Source organism: Podarcis filfolensis (genome assembly GCF_964270895.1).
Source record: "Podarcis filfolensis genome assembly, chromosome: 1".
In the NCBI taxonomy this organism is placed as follows: Eukaryota; Metazoa; Chordata; class Lepidosauria; order Squamata; family Lacertidae; genus Podarcis; species Podarcis filfolensis.
Window position 1 is genome coordinate 77,393,543 of NC_139604.1, and position 20,465 is coordinate 77,414,007.

General features: G+C 42.3%; 1 protein-coding gene and 1 long non-coding RNA gene across 15 annotated transcripts in view; one reads left to right on the forward strand and one right to left on the reverse strand.

Annotated features, from left to right (window-relative positions):
- Window positions 1-14,069, forward strand: part of LOC310756458 — a 34,892-nt gene extending 20,823 nt beyond the window's left edge. For both annotated transcript variants that reach the window (XR_014544888.1, XR_014544889.1), the window contains exons 3-4: window positions 9,387-9,465; window positions 13,800-14,069. This is a non-coding gene — a long non-coding RNA (uncharacterized lncRNA). The remainder of the gene's footprint in view (window positions 1-9,386; window positions 9,466-13,799) is intronic.
- NAV2 (neuron navigator 2) overlaps window positions 1-20,465 on the reverse strand; it is a 523,517-nt gene that overhangs the window by 182,857 nt on the left and 320,195 nt on the right. The gene's annotated exons all lie outside the window — the stretch shown is intronic.

The window sequence follows — 20,465 nt, forward strand, 5'->3', positions numbered from 1 at the left end:
TTATGTTATTTAACAGTGTACTTATTCTTGCTATATGCTGGTTGTATTTGTTATAGAAAAAGTGCAACTCAAACATGTGTAGCAACCATCACTATCAGAATAAGCACTCCCTGGTATATGTGCATGCAATCATCTTTTATTTTTATTTTTAAAGGGTGTCAGAAGTAGAAACTTGTCTGTATAGATGGAACACATGCCTTGGGTGAGTAGCAGCAATACTTTTAACTGCCTGAAGGATATTTTCTGCCTTCAGAGCCAGTCCAAGACATTTAGCAGCCAGAGGCAAAATAAATAGTGCTTCCCTTTACATCAAGGTGCATGGAAATAATCAAAGCCAGCCAAGTTATTTTGACATCTGAGGCAGAAAATCCCACAATTGCCACTCCCGCTGTAAAGATACAATCACCACCACCACAAATTAAATAACTAACAATATGTGACATTTCTCAATGCCCCAAATCAGCTGCCTGAAGCAGCTGCCTCACTCTGCCTAATGGTAGGGCTGGCCCTGGAAGCCTCTTCTCACATAATTCCCTTACAATACAGCTTGCATGCATTAAGCTGGCTTTAGAGTCCTCAGGTATTACTCCTTTAAAACAAACAAATCTGAAAAACTTATCTGAAAAAGGTCACAGACAGGAATTCACAATAAACATGGAAACTGAATTTCAGAATCTCAAACAAACAACATCAACCTCAGGGTAACACCACAGTAATGAGAACAAAACCAAGCTACGAACTGCTTACTCTTTTATAGTGATCATAGGAAAATTTACTTCGCTCACAAGCTGGGACCCGGAAATTCATACTTATTGGCATAATATTTAAAAGGAAGGTAGAATATCCATTTACAATGCAGCCTGCTCTTCTTTGTCAAAGGATGTACAGTGGAGGGTGAAATATATGCTGGCATGTGAAGCCTCAGTAGTTAATTTTAGTGGAGGTCATGAATGCACCCTGATCAGATATTCTTACACAGGAATGTTTGCTGCATTAGTATACCCACCCTGACACAGCTCATGCATGTCTCTCAGCCCCCATAACCCTGTCACTGCCTCCTTTTCTTTTCAGTCTTCTTCTGCATAATCCTGAGCACCTTTTAAACTATCATTATTCTATCATTTCATAACATTTATATACTGCTTGATTTTAGGAAAAAACCTCAAAGTGATTTTTTTACAAAAAAGCTAAAACAATAAAATTTCCACTAAAAAAAAATACAACCATAATTTTAAACATCCAAAAGCTAAAACTACAATAGAATAGACCTAAACAAATGAAAACTTCTACAAACATTCTAAGCACTGGATTGTTGGTGTTGTTTAGTCGTTTAGTCGTGTCCGACTCTTTGTGACCCCATGGACCAGAGCACGCCAGGCACTTCTGTCTTCCACTGCCTCCCGCAGTTTGATCAAACTCATGCTGGTAGCTTCAAGAACACCATCCAACCATCTCATCCTCTGAAGAAGGGGCGCCAAAGAATGCTCCAACTACCGCACAATTGCACTCATTTCACACGCTAGCAAGGTTATGCTTAAAATTCTACAAGGAAGGCTCAAGCAGTATGTGGACCGAGAACTCCCAGAAGTGCAAGCTGGATTTCGAAGAGGCAGAGGAACCAGAGACCAAATTGCAAACATGCGCTGGATTATGGAGAAAGCTAGAGAGTTCCAGAAAGACATCTACTTCTGCTTCATTGACTATGCAAAAGCCTTTGACTGTGTCGACCACAGCAAACTATGGCAAGTTCTTAAAGAAATGGGAGTGCCTGATCACCTCATCTGTCTCCTAAGAAATCTCTATGTGGGACAAGAAGCTACAGTTAGAACTGGATATGGAACAACTGATTGGTTCAAAATTGGGAAAGGAGTACGACAATGCTGTATATTGTCTCCCTGGTTATTTAACTTATATGCAGAATTCATCATGCGAAAGGCTAGGCTGGATGAATCCGAAGCCGGAATTAAGATAGCCGGAAGAAATATCAATAACCTCAGATATGCAGATGACACAACCTTGATGGCAGAAAGTGAGGAGGAATTAAAGAACCTTTTATTGAGGGTGAAAGAGGATAGCGCAAAATATGGTCCGAAGCTCAACATCAAAAAAACGAAGATCATGGCCACTGGTCCCATCACCTCCTGGCAAATAGAAGGGGAAGAAATGGAGGCAGTAAGAGATTTTACTTTCTTGGGCTCCATGATCACTGCAGATGGTGACAGCAGTCACGAAATTAAAAGACGCCTGCTCCTTGGGAGAAAGGCGATGGCAAACCTAGACAACATCTTAAAAAACAGAGACATCACCTTGCCAACAAAGGTCCGTATAGTAAAAGCACTGGATAGGCTTATCTAAATAAGAATGTCTTCAACAGGCACCAAAACAATACATGAAACACCTACTGTTTTGAGGAGAATATATCCAAGCTGGTAAACATTTCATAGCTGTGAAACAGCACAGCACATGCCAGCCCCAAGATATTACATTAAGAAGTATATGAAGTGTGCCAATGATCAGTTATTTGCCTTTGATTTTAATGGGGTGGTGGCATGCACAGATTAGCACAGCTCGCAATTGTTTTACATTTAAACAACATAAGTACAATGGTACCTTGGGTTACATACACTTCAGGTTACATATGCTTCAGGTTACAGACTCCACTAACCCAGAAATATTGCCTCGGGTTAAGAACTTTGCTTCAGGATGAGAACAGAAATCGTGCTCCGGTGGCGTGGTGGCAGCAGGAGGCCCCATTAGCTAAAGTGGTGCTTCAGGTTAAGAACAGTTTCAGGTTAAGAATGGACCTCAGGAACAAATTAAGTACTTAACCCGAGGTACCACTGTACCTGTGTCTTTAAAGGCAATAATTCAGCTTTTGCGCAATTTAAGACAACTGTCTCACTAGCCCCACCCAAGTGGGAGTTACAAATCCTACTAATTATGTGAAGATGGACTAGAGTTGGCCATTTTTTCAGAACATGACAACAACAAAAGTATTAAAACCAAACACCAAAAGTCCCTTATTTCTGAAATGTTCATCTAACTGTGAGCAGACAAAAGAAGTTGAAATGTATATAGAACTTTGATCTGGGGATGTGCCTATGTTGTATTACCAAAAAGATGGCATATTGCCATCTTCAAGTCATAACTTGTTCTCTAACATCTTGGATGATATTCAACACCACATTGGTGAACTTCTGCTCATGCAGTGGAACTTTCTCTTCCTCTCCTTCCCAATCTGTTCTGGAGGTCCCCCATACTCTAGAGCACAGATTGAGGAGGCACACGGAGGTTACAGGAGGGAGGAGTGGAAGATGAAGCCCTGTTGAATGAGCAAAGCCCATAGACACAATTAGATGCCACCCTTTTTGCACTTTACAAGTGTGCTCAATTAGAGACACTGTCCAACTTCCACTGGAGGAAATAGTAAAATTTCCATTAATTTTATTGTAGCTGAACTTAATGAAGCTCAATTCATTGCAGAGTCTCTCAGATACTGTATTCTAATAGGAGCACAGCAGAGGAAATTTTATCATGTTGTGCAACACAAGTTTGACTGAACTGACGGAAACAAGATTCAATGGAGATGAATTCTACAGAATGTACTATTGAGATATGAAAAGAAATTCAAAAGTTTGCAATACCCATTCACAGACGCTACTCTGTACTTGGAAAAGCAAAAGATAGGCCCTGTAATGGTACAAAACTTCCACAGCTCACAGTGTTTAAATAATGTAAATGTTTAAAAATATAATAGGAATTTTCATTTTCTCCCTAGACAGTTTGATTGTATGGCTTTGAGGTCCATTAAATAGCATACATATATTAGTTTCGCATTGCTCTACTACAGAGTTTGTAAGCAGGTGTCCTTTGTTTTGGGTATGTAGTCCTCCATTTATCTACCTTACACTGCAATACAGTGAGGACGGAAATTGCATTTGAAATCCCACCAACTCAAGTTCATACTGCCATCAAATATTTCCAGCTGAATGCCTGCTGCTAAATGATAGGTATCTGATATTGCAACAGACTGTCAGTTGATACGGCTACCCTCCCACCTGTTTTCACCCACCCTTTCTATAATACTTCATCCTCATTTTTCTCTTCTATAGTTCTCTTACTCCCCCTTCTCAGTGGGAAAGTCCTTTATAGCTGTCCTTAAAAGGGACAGGAAATTCCCTCTTAATCAGGATAGATCCCTTCTGCCTCAGCAATCACAGCCTGGTGCACAATCTAACTCCCTCACACAGCCCCCTTGCTCCCCGAGGAATGCATGTTTCGAGGAAGAAAGGGGGAGGCAACGTCATACCTGAAGAAATGTTTCAATCTGAAATTAGTACTCTGTGCTTCAAGACAGTCCAATAAAACCAGCCACCACATTTCTTGCTATCTGTCTCTACCTGTTTAGACTGTAGCTTCAAAGAATAGGGAGCACAAAAGCATTTCAAAATCAATGTTATCCTGTTAAAGCAGAAGTCTGTAGCCAATAAAGCCTTAGCAGGCAGTGAGGCTCATGAAGGATTGGAGTCTGGTTCAACTCCATCCCCCAATGAGACTCACTGACCTGTGGCATCAGGATTTGTCAACTCAAGTCCTGGCGGATCTGTATCAAAGGAAAATGGGAAAGTTCCCCTGGGATTTGTGTTCCAGTGGCTCAGAAAACGTACCAGGTTGGAAATAGACAAGTCAATACAACTTCAGAAAGTTGTACCCCCCAACCCACTTCCTTCCTTCTCATTCTCCATTTTGGGATTGGAAGGCTAGGTGGGATGTAAATCAGGAATTCTTCTCCAGCTCAGATTTGAATCCAATCCAAAGAAGAATTCAGGGTCTCCTTAATGATTTCCTCAAAAAGGAGTTGAGTATTTATAACCCCCTGAGCTGGTATCTGGTTCTGATCCTGGTGAAATTTGCTGCCAGTGCTTTCAACTGAGCTGGTCTAGCCTTAAGGTATAAATAGCATATATAGTAGAGAAATCATTTTGCTTTAGTGCAGAAGACGGGACTGGTTGGGCCTTCTAGCTCTAGAAGTTCATATATTTTGTAAATACTGTATAATCAGATTGCTTTTGTCCTCTTTTCCAAAATATAAACCACCTTACTCTACTCTGCCCTCTCAAATACTTGTAACTATCAGCAGAACAGCAGAACTTTCTTGCTTAGAATCAGATATTTCCCAGTGACAGCAAAATGCTGCTGCTTAAGAGTAAAGAAAGTAGCCACTTCAGTTGCTGATAGCCAGAGTACATTGCGTCCTCTGCAAAATGCATTATATTTTTGTAAAATATTCCTCACCCATTTAGGAAGTTGGGGGAAAGCCTCTAGAACGTTTCTAAAGAGGGAATTAATTCAGACTCATGTGGGCAGATCAAATTATTTACTTTTCATGAAGCAGTTAAAACAGCTGTAAAGCGTTACTGAGTTCCTTCATAAAATAAACAGTCAAACTGTCATGCTCCTATCCTTTGGTTTGGAAAGCAAAGAGGAGAGACTGTTGCAATGTGTGTATCATTTAGGTATGAAATTCAAGCAAGCTTGGGTTACAAGAAGGTAGTGTCTCTCTATAACGGGACGTGGGTGGCTCTGTGGTCTAAACTACCGAGTCTCTCTCCATGTTTCAAATGGAGCCAGGAACTGTTTCTGAGCAAGTTTCATGTGTTCCAATGGGCTTGTGCAAGACTTTCTGTTCATGCACCCATAGAGAAGTCCATAAATTGATTGTTTAAAGGAAAACATAAATTGGGATAAGAAAATGTGCATGGTCTACCCCATGAACTGCAGTGCAGTTAGAACTTTTCAGTTTTGGACTGCATTTTAAGGATGAGCCAAATGTCCTGTGTGGTCAGCAGAAAAGTAACTAGTAGATCTTGGCAGAGTAAGAGTCAGATGCTCAACAACTCAAAATAGAAACACGCGGAGAGGTTATATTGGAGAGTTTGGTCTAGAGTACTTCAATGAGGAGCAAGTAATTGTTGCAAGTGCTTTGTAATGAAAGATTAGAGTAAAATAAGATAACGGTTGAAAAAAACAGTAGCTATCATACATCAATAGATGGCAGCATTTATATTGGTGTATTGTCACACCTCATATACTTGGCAGTCACCAGATGCATAATTTAATATGTTCTGGGAGTTTCCCAATTTCACATCAAAGAACAATGTTGCTGCCATAAATCTCCTTAGTTAGATTGTGTTAAGTATATCACACAAGTTTTTTTCAAATAATACGGTGCTGAATTAATTTCAAACAGGCATAAAAGATCTAATCAAATAATCTTGGATTTGGCCATCTGTTTCACAGATGTAAACAAAAGCAAATTTTCTACTGACTGATAACTTTCTAAATTCATTGTCTGTTGTGAACCTGCTGTCAGCTTGGTTGCTCTAGCTTCTATTTAGAGGTTTCTAGGTCAAAATACGTTTTGTCATTACAAATTGACACTCTTTAAACTGTCTAGATCATTGCTGAAAAACAAAACTAGAGCCATGAGGAAGGTGAGGAGGGTATCACGTTTTTCAAATTTGCCAGATTTCCAAATTTGCCCAGTGGGAAATGGGAAAGAGCTTTCGAAGAGTAATTACTTCTGTCTTCATTCAGTAATTTCATTCATTAATGGCTTAGCCCATACTGGCAACGTATTATTTAGAAGGCATACAGAGAGAGAGAGAGAGAGAGAGAGAGAGAGAGAGAGAGAATGAAGAAGATAAAGAATAAGATTTCAAACTTCCCTAGTGATTAAAGGTGTTTAGAGCATTACAATTAATTTTACAGTATTGTTGTTGTTTAGTCATTCAGTCATGTCTGACTCTTTGTGACCTCATGGACCAGAGCACACCAGGCACTCCTGTCTTCTACTGCCTCCCAGAGTTTCGTCAAATTCATGTTCTATAACACTGTCCAACCATCTCGTCCTCTGTCATCCCCTTCTCCTTGTGCCCTCCATCTTTCCCAGGATCAGGGTCTTTTCCAGGGAGGTGTAATTCGCTTTGAATGAACAGGACTCTTTGTGCATTAAGTGATGCTTGAGATTGACATGGTTATAAGTAAACTGCATATATAACAATGGCTTGGAGCCAGACATGGAGTAATACAGTTGGCATAAGCATGAAGAAACCCATCCTATTCCATTATTTGTGTCACATGTCTCCACTGCTTAATTCATAAGATGACAGGTGCATGAACTCAAATGAATCCTTGCATACATTTCATTAAAAGTGTAGCATATGTAAATATTGGTTTACTGGGAGCTATAGTTTAAGGCTGCTGGGAATTATAGTTATATGAGGGATGAATGACAGTTCTAAGGATTATCTGGGGGCGGGAAGAATGCTTTTAGTGTGTGGTGTGTATGCAGTCTTAGTTGTTGTATGGCACACTCTATCATTTACAAAAACAATGTACTAATAATCACTTAGCCTGTGTGTGTGTGTGTGTGTGTTTAAAAAAAACATTTCAAATTTACAATAAAAGGTAGTTTATTTGGATAAAGTCTAGGTTTTCTCCCCCCACAAAATGTAAATTTCTAGTTAGCCACATTAACCTATGGTTCAGTGCTGAACTTCACTTTTCAACACAGAAGAGCATGATTCCAGTCAATACACCAGGACTATTCCCTGCAGCATTAACACTTTAGTTTGATTCAAAGAGTTTTATCAGCACAGTGTCCAGTTTATTTATTTACTTAAAAAGGTCAATCAAGCAAATGTTTTTGATAGGCAGTGGTTTTTGATGTGATTAGATGTCTCATGGAAGCATGACAGAATAACAAGAAATGGGTAAAGGAAGATAATACTGTCTTGAAGTCCAAACTGCTATAGTTCATAATTTTTCCTAGTTGACATAAGTAATCGGGCAACCTGGTCAGATTAAACAGAGAGACATGAAATCAAGTCATGTGTGACACATCTGGAGGTTTTTATAACTGGGAAAATGATATAGAGAATTAGTAGGTTTGCAACAATCCCTGCTGTAGAACACCATGTGCTGGTTGTGCATAAGGAGCTGAAAGTGCTTTGTTTGTCTTCTTGCCTGTGGTATGGCAAGTTGCTTTTGAATGGCACACAGCAGTGACCAAAGCTGAAAATCTTTTGAACCACCTCTCCTTTCAACTTTTAGATTGATATCAGATGGTTTCTCCACGATAAAATCTGTTAGGGATGACGACAGCAAAACCATGATTATTCCAACAAAATATAATTAAATGGTCAATTTTCACATAAAATTGAGATAACATATTTAACTGAAACCAGCTTCAAAGCTAACAGAAGCCATTAGAAAGAAACATAGGTTTTTTTGCTTCTGTGAAATGGAAGTGTATATATGATAAGACTACACCAGTAAGATCAAAAGCAGAACCTTTGGCAAAGTCACCCTTTGAATGCTCTATAAATACCGTATATTTCTACTAAATGTTTTGCGAAGCCTACTTTGGATATTATTATTTATGTGGACTCCAGGCTTGTCTATGCCCAAGGGATCAGGGCAGGTAACCAAGATTTAGCCTTTAATATTAAAAACAGGGACAAGACAAATAAATTGATTTATGTCTCAAAAGGGTACAAAATCTAGTTTGTCTGGACAGGAAAATTTTTGAAAAATATTTAGGCATAACAAAAGATCCAACTGGCATAACAAAAGATCCAAGTCATACAAATTAGCAAACTATCTGGAAGCCACATCAAGAGTTGCAATACTCTTTACCATCCTCCAACCTAACCCACCATGCATATTGGAATAGGCATTTCATCTTTTGCCACCCAGCCAGAACTGGCTTCAGCACACCTTGGGCAGTTGCCAGGACCCCAGTGCACCAGTAGGACCCATCACCAACCTCACCCCTTTCCTGTGCTCTGCTGAGCAGTGGGGCAGCTTAGAGATGCTATTTACATTTCTGACAGTGTCCAAAAGCTGCCCCCCCAATATAGCATTGCTCTCAAGATGCAGGAAATTTAAATGTCTGTCCTGACTTGCTGCCAGTTAAGTCCACTGAGGTTAATTGGGGATTCTCCATGTAAAAGAAGCCCACTAGAGGCCCCATCACACCATGATTTGTCCCTCGCCCAACAGTTGAGTTTTTGAACAAGGATGTTTCAGAAAACAACACCTTCAACGCATCCCCCCATCCATTATGCCTGATTAAAATCTGCCTTATATTTTAATCAGATCATTGATCCCTCTGGCCCAGTACTGTCTGATTTCCTTGGCTGTTTCTCTCCATGGTCTGAAACAGAGATTTTTCAGGACTTTTTCATAGCCCTTAGAGAGCAAAGCTGAACTGTTTCCATCCTGGGTTATCATTTTAAGAACTGTAGCTTTAAGAACTAAGACCCACATTTGCCTTTCTCCCCTTCCTTCTTCATTCCTTTTTTTCCTTTTATGTCTTGTAGATTGAGACCCTGATGACAGGAATCTCTTGTTTTTATTAATCAGAAAGCCACTCTGGGAGCTTTTCAAGAGAAGAACTAGGTAAAAATGCTACAATAATTCTTTTCTAGGCTATATTTTAAACATTTCTGTTATGGGAAACTTGGAAAGACCCAATTATTTCATTGAGTTCTGCAATCTCCGGAGAGAAAATAAATGACCAGATTAATGGAAGCTGCTACTGCTGTGCATCCAACTATGACTTACAGGCTTCATAAACAGTGCTTATTGGCAGTTGGGCCAACTGATTCCTTATGAGAGGATTATGCACAATTAGCATTAGTTGTTTCTAAATGGGTAAGACAGCTGTCTGACAACCACCAATTTCACAGTGGCAAACGGCCCAGCCTCTTCTTCCTAACACTTAGTGAACAAAACACTAATTGTTTGGGGGTTCGTCTTGAGAATTCCTCATTTTCCAGTCAGCCGCATTGCCCAAGATGTCTTGTCAGCAGTGAAAGAGACTTTCATAACATCCTCCGGTGAATGTTATATTAACCAAATTTAAGAACAAGTTTAAGAAATGGTCACAAATTCATGGTCTCACTCACACTGCTATTAAATGCAAGGAGACAAGCCCACACAATGCCCCCCCTTCAAAGTGACCCCAATTTAGGTCTTAAAAGGGCTTAGTGGAAATATCTGCAGCCACCATTCAGTATTAAGGATATCATAAGATTATCCTGAAGAAGTGAAAGTCAGCCCAGTATTTAGAACTATTTATATGGTCTAAAGCTACAAAGGCGGCATTCTGTCATAAGGATTTAAGGGGCTATTAATATAAGTAGAATATCTACAGAATTAATGCAAATATTTTATATGTGTGTATTTAACAAAAATGTAATAGGCAGGGCTCATGCTTCAGAAAGAAAGTATGTGACACTGGGAGCAGCCATGACTTCCACTTTGATTAACCAATTCACAGTTTCACAGGGAGGGGGGAAGGAAAGAGTTCTGTTTTCTCAGAAGAATCTGTACTGAAAGCAAGGAAGGACACTCTGCCCTTGTTTTAAAAACCTTGGTCTTCACTCATGTTCTTTGAAGAACACTTGGACTGGGGAATAAGAGGTGCCCCTGCCAATCTTTCTTCCCTCCCAACACCAAATGGCTAACCAGCAACACCTTTTCCTTTTTCCAGTCCTTTCTTTTGCCTTAGATTATTAGTAACTGGTGGGCCAAGAGATGTTCACTCAGGGACCAGATTGCTGACTTTTCACAACATTGGGAGGTGGATTTGGATCTGTTGTAAAGGGTATAAATACCCAAGTACCTTCCCTCAAGTCTGTGCATTGATAAATGCTGATGTTTCTCTCTTCCTAGCTGGCCACAAGCAGCAAAGGCATTAAGACTGTTAAATCTGGGGTATCTTTAGGGACTGTAGTGCCCCATTCACAGTATTGCCCATTCATTTGAAAGCAGATCTCCAGCAACGTAGTCCACTGAGTGCATGTGTAGGCCGTCTCCATGCATTGGAACCTGGAGAGCTCAGGGTTCCACTTCACAGAAGCAACCTACTCATATACAGCAGACTGCTCTGCTGTAGACATGGCCCCAAAGGTGAGGGTTGTGTTTGAGGAGCTGTCAGGGGTGCTGGTGGTGCAGGACAAGCAGGCATGGCCCATCTCTCCTGCCTCACATAGTTACCATTGCATGTAAGCTGCAGGAACTATACAGCGACACAGAATTAGTTCTTAGGGTCAGGTAGTTCTTTCACTCTAGAAGATGATCTTCCCCTCAAAAAACTGTCGAGCTGAAGCCACAGGACAGAGCAGGAAGCACAGAGCAGGAAGTCAGTGTTAAACTAAGGCAGCAAGCTATGGCACAAATTGTTCTACAATGGAACTGCATGACTGGGTGTCTTCTCCCCAGCCATTCTGTTTGAAGGCTCCAGCACTGTTGCACAGAAACTTGATCCAACCTCCCCAATACCTTACAGGACGACATGACAAACCAGTTGAGGCTTCTGAAGAGTTGGTGAAGTTGCTGGTGCATTACTGAGCCCAATTTAAAGTGCTGTTTTGATCTTCAAAGCCTTAAATGAATTGGGTCTGAGTTACCTGAAAGACCAGCAATGGAAGCCCTTTCCCAAGAACAGTTAAGCTGGCAGAGACAAGAAAAATGGCATGTAATGTAGTGGCCTTGCAGCTCTGAAACACGCAACCAACTGACCTTCTCCAAGACACAACACTTCAAGCAATGCCGCATTTAGGGTGGTGCAGGGGTGCAACATTCAGAAGATCCATAATTGAGAAGATCCACTTGGAGGCAGAAAATTTTGGCCTTGCACAGGGCACCATATTATGAAAGATTACCAAAGTCCACCCCTGTTTCAAGGGGAGGAATTCAACAGCACATTAAGGTGATAGTTCCATTTCAGCTTGCCCCTGCCCCTGTTCCATGGATTCTTTTGACCCCTAAGCCAATTTGGGGGCGAGGAGAGAGAGGGAAAAGTCCCAGTGCACAAGTGGAAATCCTTGCACAGTCTTCTGCTTACAGGAGTCATTAATTTAATCTTTTCCTGGGTGTTTAAGAAAGCATTAAAGCCTTGCCTGTTTTCATTAACCTCTTCTTGAACAGTGCTCTATTCTGTTATTATACTATGTTCTTCTGCTGGTGGTGGGTTTTCTTAAGAACTTAAGGAGAGCCCTGCTGGATCAGAGCACAGGCCCATCTACCCCAGACACATGTTTCACAGTGGCCAACAAGATGCCTATTGGATACACACAAGCAGAACCTGAGCACAAGAGTGCTCTCTTCACATGTGAGTCCCAGGAACTAGTTATAGATATAGATATATCTTGTTAAAGTTATACAGTTTTTATTTAAGTTTGGGGCTGCTTGGTTGTTTTACAATTGCCAGTTTTACTGGAGTCTGGAAATTTTTGTGGTATTGTATTATATTGCACTGTATTTTACTGTGTTCAGTTATGGAGGACATCTCGAGTTTTACTCTCAAAGGTGACCTACAAATGTTTTAAATAAATGAACAGAAGGAGTATATGGCACAGCAGCAAACAAAGTTTTTTCAAAATAGCTTGTAGTTGTTGGCCACACTTCTGTTCTCTTGTACATATTTCAAGGACATGCACCCATTTTGTCTTGGCAGTAAAGGAGAATCAAGACTGCCACACAAGTCTCTGTAAAAATCAGCTCAGTTTTCTTTGGGTTTTGAAGTAATCACTCAAAAAAGCTATTTACAAAGGTGATTATGGTTATTATCACTGGCAGCAACATTAGTGTAGCACAATAAGGAAGACAGCAAATTATCTTCTTGCAATTCAGGCCAAGAGTGATTTGTCATAAAATAGGAGCAAATCAGACTAGGAGCATGAAGTATGACAGACAAATAAGGCAAAACCATATTACAGGAGATAAACTTGCATATTTATCTTCAGAGGAAAACTCTTTGACACAAGCAATGTATCTTTTTCCGACAAACTGTTCTAAGTTCAGCAAAGTGTATTTATTTTACTCCCTACTTGTAATAGCACTAGCTAATATTGACTGAAAACATTTCTAGAACTTTCCAAAAGTTCAATTGCACTATATTAAAACCAGAATAAAATAAAGACGAAGGGCGGTATTCAACTAAAGAACAGCATGAGTCAAATGATTTCCACTTGAGAAATGGGACTTCCCTTTTGCCCTGTGTGAGCCCTGTGAAGTGTCCAAATCTGTTCCAGAGGATTGGGGGAACCCCTAAAACAGATTTAGGGGACACAGAGGGGGAGAAAGGGGGGAAAACATTCCATTGTACAAGGAACATTCCATTGTCCTTGTGCTGATGGAACTTTTGCTTGAGCACTGCCTTTAATTCCATCCAAAAGCCTTATTGCAACACCAGTAATGATGCCCTCTGCCTCTCATAAAAAGGTAAAGGTACCCCTGCCCGTACAGGCCAGTCGTGTCCGACTCTAGGGTTGTGTGCCCATCTCACTTAAGAGGCTGGGGGCTAGCGCTGTCCGGAGACACTTCCGGGTCACGTGGCCAGCGTGACGAAGCTGCTCTGGGGAGCCAGCACCAGCGCAGCACACGGAAACGCCGTCTACCTTCCCGCTATAAAGCGGTACCTATTTATCTACTTGCACTTAGGGGTGCTTTCGAACTGCTAGGTGGGCAGGAGCTGGGACCGAAAGACGGGAGCTCACCCCGCCGCGGGGATTCGAACCGCCGACCATGCGATCGGCAAGCCCTAGGCGCTGAGGTTTTACCCACAGCGCCACCCGGGTCCCTTGCCTCTCATAAGAGACTATAAAATAAAATAAAGTCCTAACCTCTCTTTAATTGATCTTAATGCCTAAATTGTACCCTGCTGAGAACAGTCATTCCAGAATCCCAAGACTACAACTGAAAAAAATTTCTGTTATTTCCTGCAGATGATTTCATCTCCCAAACTCATTGCAATAGGATGGGGATCCCAACAGGTTGGTGATTCATATTGTGACTGACTGACACCAGTTTGGGGTTGTAGAGTGTTGGACCATGAAGCTAGCTGGATGACCACTATCTCCTCAGCCTAACCTACTTCACAGGGTTGCTGTGAATTTAAAAAGCGGAGGAAGAGAACAATGAACACCATACTGAGCTCCTTGTAGAAATGGTAGAATATAAATGTAATTAAGTTTAATAATATGCATGGGAAGCTATACTCTACCTAGTCAGATCATTGTGCCATTTAGCTGATTTGCTGGAAGTTGCTCTCCAAGGTTTCAGATGGGACATTCCCAACCCAAACTACAGGTGCCAGGGATTGAACCTGACCAGTGCTATTTTTCTAGAAAAAGAGGTGCCAGAACTCACCATGAACACCTCACTCATTCACTTAGAATGGAAATGATGCCCACCTGAGAGGTGCCAGAAATGAGTTCCAGAGAGTTTTGGCTGAAAAATAGCCCTGATTGTGACACCTTCTTCATGAAAAGTGGATGCTCTACTAACGAGCTATGGCCGTTCTTATTCTAATGAAACAGTTTTAATAAAATCTTATTCTAATGAATAGTTTTGTTCTATCATACAGAGAAAGGAAAAACTTTTGAGACTGTAATATTATTTCTTAAAATTGCAGCTATACTTTGCACATATGTGTGCGAGTGAAATACAATAGGTGTTAAAATAGCTAACAAATGTATGTCAGGCGGAGGACTCTGCTGGAGAAAAATTGGTTGATCAAATCCTAATTCTCCAAACTCCATAATCTCTTATCCTCTTGAATCAGTTCCTCCCTTGCAGTTTTAAACTTCAGCATGCAAGAGTCTTTCCAAATGTAATTACTATCCCTAAATAAGCATTCCGTCTTTGGCAAATTCTCCTCAAGAACCCAGAAGGCACATAGTGATAAGAGCATTAAAGACATATTTTGAGCAGAAAGTGAAATCATGTAGAACAGATATCCGAGCCTCAGTGATATAAACCTTCTTGCTCTCTTCAGAGGGAGCATCCTAAATTAGTTCAAAATTTACATGAGCAGAACTTAAAACTTTTTGAAACACAAGCCAAAATTCACTGCTAAAAGGCAGTCTAGAGATTCAGGGTTAGTTCAAATGAAAGTTTTTGGAGGGGGTAGTTATTTCTAGGTACAAAAGATACACATTGCATGCTTCAATCTGAACTACACACACACACACACACACACACAGATTTGCAGCTGGTTGCTTCTTGAGAAATACACATTTGTGAGGTTCTAATTCTTTCCAAATAGCTGTTGGACTGGAGCTAAATATACCCATGAGCGCATCTCAAAATTAGATTTTAGGCCTGTACTTTGTATTATGGGAATCACACCCATCATCACACCTGTACTTTGTATTATGGGAATACAAAAATGCCTTGGTTGAAGGGCCCTGAGGCTTAAATGAGAGGTACTGTACCTGCATCCCACTATAAGAATGCTGATCCTTTTCAGTACAAAATTGTGTGACCAATTCAGGACTGATTTAATATATGCCCTTACCTTTCTTGATTTTTCTACATTTGATGGTTGGCAGAGCAATATATGGCACGATTCCACCAAAAACACTAAAGGTGATGTTGGGAAATGCTGGTTAATATACTCAATGGCCCACTCATTCACGGAAGTCATCACTTGATGATGCAGATTGAGTACTGGATATGCCTGTCTGAACAAGCCCATAATGGATTTACAAAGCTAATTTCCCAGTCATTCTCTGCACACAGTTTGTGGTAGAGGACCCATTATTTCCCCAGACTTTTCATTCTTTTAGTGCTTACTAGTTCCCTCCCCGTTTCAAGATTTGGAGGGGGTGTGTACTGCTATCAGATTTGCTCTGTTACTTGTTTTATTCTGTTTTAGAGTTCGTGTGTTATGGTTTTATCCAAGTATTTGATTGTCTTCAACTTTAATTCTGTCACAAAGAGAACTTCTCTTGTTGGATGGTATATAAATACTGCAATCAAACACATAAGAAAGCTGTGTAACCCAGTTTTTTTAACAGTTCTTCCTCTCACCTCTCAATACCACATTACTAAACACCCAATCACAAGGTCAGAAAATTGACATACTGATCACCTATTTGCTAGAATATAAATCAGAACCAATTAGTCACATGGAACAAGTAGAAATTACAACTGAAATACATCAGGTTGGCTGTAGTAGGGTAAAGTTTGCAGTATCTGCTTCCTATTCTTTTTTTTAGGCAAAGGAAACTCTGTGCCCTTGTTGCAACATCTACATTTCTACTAAAACTGTTGGCCTGAGTCACACGTCTCCCCCTTGCAGCCAGGAAGTCAATGCTATATGAGTGGTTCTCATTGTCCAAATATTTCAGGGAATTTTCTGGGATTATTGTTGCCAGTAATCACGTATGCAGCTTTGTTTGGAAGGCTCACAACAGATGTGGAAAGTTTTCACTGGCACTGGTGTGTCTTTATTTATTTATTTATTATGAGTGAAAGAACCATGGGGGGAGGGGGATTGCTGTGGGTTATGGGTCACACCACAATGTCCATAAATTTTCCAGTGCACAAAGTCACTCCACAAACAATGATTGGCTATCACTACATTACAATGTGCCAGTCATGTCTAATGGCATTTTATCACTTCAAAAGTAATGATATGTTTCATTCTATAGTTATCTATCTGGATTCCCGTTACAGATAGGTATACATAGGAGCCAGCTCCTAGGGGCTGAGGTTCCTTTGGACCCCAATTAAAATATTTGAGGGGGTTGGGGGTTGCAAAGTTGATGGGCATTGCCATTCAAATGGTGTGCATGCACACGTCTAGTGATTGATTATGTGGAGCAGGGCTTACCTGGCATCCCCAATATTTTATTTGAGGTGGCACCCTGTATGTAAAAAAGACTGAGACAGTAAAGCTCAGAATGCCACATGGTGAAAATGTAGATGAGTAGAGATTTGAACCCAATTTTCCTAGGTCCAGATCTAGCATTTTTATTTCATGGCCCATTCTGCTACAAATACAAAATTGCCACAGAGGAAGGGAGGGAGGGAAATAGGTTATACTCACTCTGCTTCTCCCAACAAAATGTTATCACTCACATCCAAAACTCTGCTTCACACCTACATACCGTATTTTTCGCTCTATAGGACGCACTTTTTCCCCTCCAAAAATGAAGGGGAAATGTGTGTGCGTCCTATGGAGCGAATGCAGGCTCCCTGGCTTCAGCGATAGCAAGGCAAAGCCTCCGAAGCCTGCGCTCCGGAGGCTTTGCGTTGCTTCCGCTGAAGCCAGGAGAGTCTGCTCTTTGAGGCTGGCGGTGGGGAAAGCAGCGCTTCCCCCATCGCCAGCCCCAGAGATTGGGGGGCAGCGGGAAGGCGTGCGACGCCTTCCCGCTACTCTCCAACCCGGGTTTGAGGCTGGCGGTGGGGAAAGCAGCGCTTCCCCCATCGCCAGCCCCAGAGATTGGGGGGCAGCGGGAAGGCGTGCGACGCCTTCCCGCTACTCTCCAACCCGGGTTTGAGGCTGGCGGTGGGGAAAGCAGCGCTTCCCCCATCGCCAGCCCCAGAGATTGGGGGGCAGTGGAAAGGCAGCGATGCTTTCCCGCTACTCTCCAACCCGGGTTTGAGGCTGGCGGTGGGGAAAGCAGCGCTTCCCCCATCGCCAGCCCCAGAGATTGGGGGGCAGCGGGAAGGCAGCGATGCCTTCCCGCTACTCTCCAACCCGGGTTTGAGGCTGGCGGTGGGGAAAGCAGCGCTTCCCCCATCGCCAGCCCCAGAGATTGGGGGGCAGCGGGAAGGCGTGCGACGCCTTCCCGCTACTCTCGAACCCTCCTGTGGGCTTTTGGGGGAGATGGGGGAATTCCCCCACCTCCCGCAAAAGCAGGCAAAAGCCGCGCGCTCTTTAAAGGGGCTCCGTGGCTTCTGCTGGCTTTTCTAGGAGGTGGGGGAATTCCCCCACCTCGCAGAAAAGCCTGCAAGAGCCGTGCAGCCTTTAAAGAGTGCACAGCTCTTGGGGGCTTTTCCCCAAGGAGGGAGAAGGGACTGACTGGCCGAGTCCGTCCCTTCTCCCTCCTGTGGGCTTTTGCGGGAGATGGGGGAATTCCCCCACCTCCCGCAAAAGCAGGCAAAAGCCGTGCGCTCTTTAAAGGAGCTCCACGGCTTTGCTGGCTTTTCTAGGAATTCCCCCACCTCCTAGAAAAGCCCGCAGGAGCCGCGCAGCCTTTAAAGAGCAAGCGGTTCTTGGGGGCTTTTCCCCAAGGAGGGAGAAGGGACTGACGGGCCGTTTCAGTCCCTTCTCCCTCCTGGTCCAAAAGCCCGCAGGAGTCACGCGGGGCTCCTGTGGGCTTTTGCGGGAGGTGGGGGAATTCTGCCACCTCCCGCAGAAGCAGGGAGAAGGTCTTGGAGTAGCGCACAGGCTGCGTGCAGCCTGTCCACTGCTCCCAGAGCTGCGGGGGGGGGGGGGAATCATATTTTTTCCTTGATTTCCCCCCCTGAAAACTAGGTGCGTCCTATGGTCCGGTGCGTCCAATCGTGCGAAAAATACGGTACATCCCAGCCTGCCAGGCACTGAAAGGGCCCTGCTCAGTTATTAAGGTTAATCTCTGAGTGTCTGAGTTGGGGTGGTAGTGGCGGGTTCCACCTGCTGCTATATGTGCACTGCAGTGTAGATTTGCAGTGTGCTTTGGTGCATATGCATGGTTGTGGGGAACCACAGGATCTGCAGCTTTGCTTTCTCAGGGTTCTCAACTGTGGTGAGTCCTGCCTTTACACCTATGTTGCAGACGTGTATTTCTAAACATGGATGGCGGGGAGTAGAACCTGCTGCTAACCATCACCTGTACGTTCCACATAGTCCCTCGTAACAAGGGTATGTAACGCATGCTAGGGACAGAATGGGGAGTAATGACACATGCTTGTAACCATTGATGTCCTGAAATTAGCCTTGGCCAAACATATGTTCTAGACTGCAACTCCCACCAGCCTCACCCAGCCACGTAGTTGTGGGGTAAAGAATAAAAGATAGACAAAGTTCAATTCTCTACTGCTAGTATTTCAGCAGCTTGTGAGTCAACAGCCTCGGAGATTCTGTTTGTACAGGACAGAAGTGAGTGAGTCCTTCCACAAAAACAAACAGAAATCCCCAAAAGAAAAATATGACCAGGGCATAAATGTTTTCATCTCACAACTGTTCTTAAAAATATGTCCGTGTTTGCAAGGATATCCTTGCTGCAATGATAAGAATCCAATTTTGTGCCAAGAATGTTCACAGCTAAACAAGTTTCAACCTTTCCTTGAAAAGAGTATACTGTAGATCAACATCAAACACATTATTTCCTTGTTGGTTGGCAACTATTTTTATTGGCGGACCATCTAAAATGTGGGGGCTCAAGGAAGCCTGAGGTGTTCTTGGCAAAGACAGCTATCACTCTCCTCTTTCCAGCAGAAGTAAGAAGCAAGAGGACATCAGCAGACAGAGGGAGCCTTCTCTTCTCCCTTAGCTCATTTTGGTCTCAGTCTCCCCTTCCCATGACCTTTCTAGGAGACAAACTCATAAGGAGCTGCTTCCACGTTGTTGGTGGTGGTGGTGTTGTGGGCCCCAGATTTCTATTTCTTTATGTTATTGTATACTGTCTTTCCACCAAATGATGCTCAAGTTAAATAACAATAAAACACAAATATAATTGTGCAAGGCTTCAGCTGATGGGGCTCATCTACTCAATAAAAATATATAATGAAAATTGCAATTGGTTTCCTGTTCATTCCTGGGCCCCATTCAAGGGGCTCACATTAGTGTTTAAAGCCCTAAACAGCTCAAGCTCCAAGTACAGTGGTACCTCGGGTTAAGTACTTAATTTGTTCTGGAGGTCTGTACTTAACCTGAAACTGTTCTTAACCTGAAGCACCACTTTAGCTAATGGGGCCTCCTGCTGCTGCCACCGCACCACCGGAGCACAATTTCTGTTCTCATCCTGAAGCAAAGTTCTTAACCCGAGGTACTATTTCTGGGTTAGCAGAGTCTGTAACCTGAAGTGTATGTAACCTGAAGCGTATGTAACCTGAAGTACCACTGTTATCTGAAAGACTGCTACCTTCCCTACAAACCCTGTGTGAAGATCAGCAGAGGGTAGTTTCTCCACCCTCAAAAGCTTGGATTCGTCATGACCCTGGAGAGGGCATTCTTTGTCGCAGGCCCTACCTTGTGGAACTCCCTCCCCGCAGGAAGCCCTCATTATGTAGTTTCTGCCACATAATAAAGATCAACCTTATTTATGTTGGATTCTCTCTCTCTGTTTCACACACACACACACACACACACACACACGTGTATAGACCCATCTTATTATATTTATTGTAAACTGCTGTATTTTAAATTGCTGTAACCTGCCCTGAGACCTTGTGGCAAAGGGTGAGTAAGAAACTGAAATAATAAACTTAAGAACAAATCAAGCAATAACATAGTAGAAACAACCAATTGAAAAAAAAAAACCACTTTCAACATATGTCTAAGTCAGCCTATAGGCCAAAGGACTCTCTAAATAAAAAAATGTCTTTGCCTGCCTGCAGACCATCAGAAATGGGATAAACCTTTGTCCTTTGGTAAGGAGGTCCAGAGTCTGAGAGAA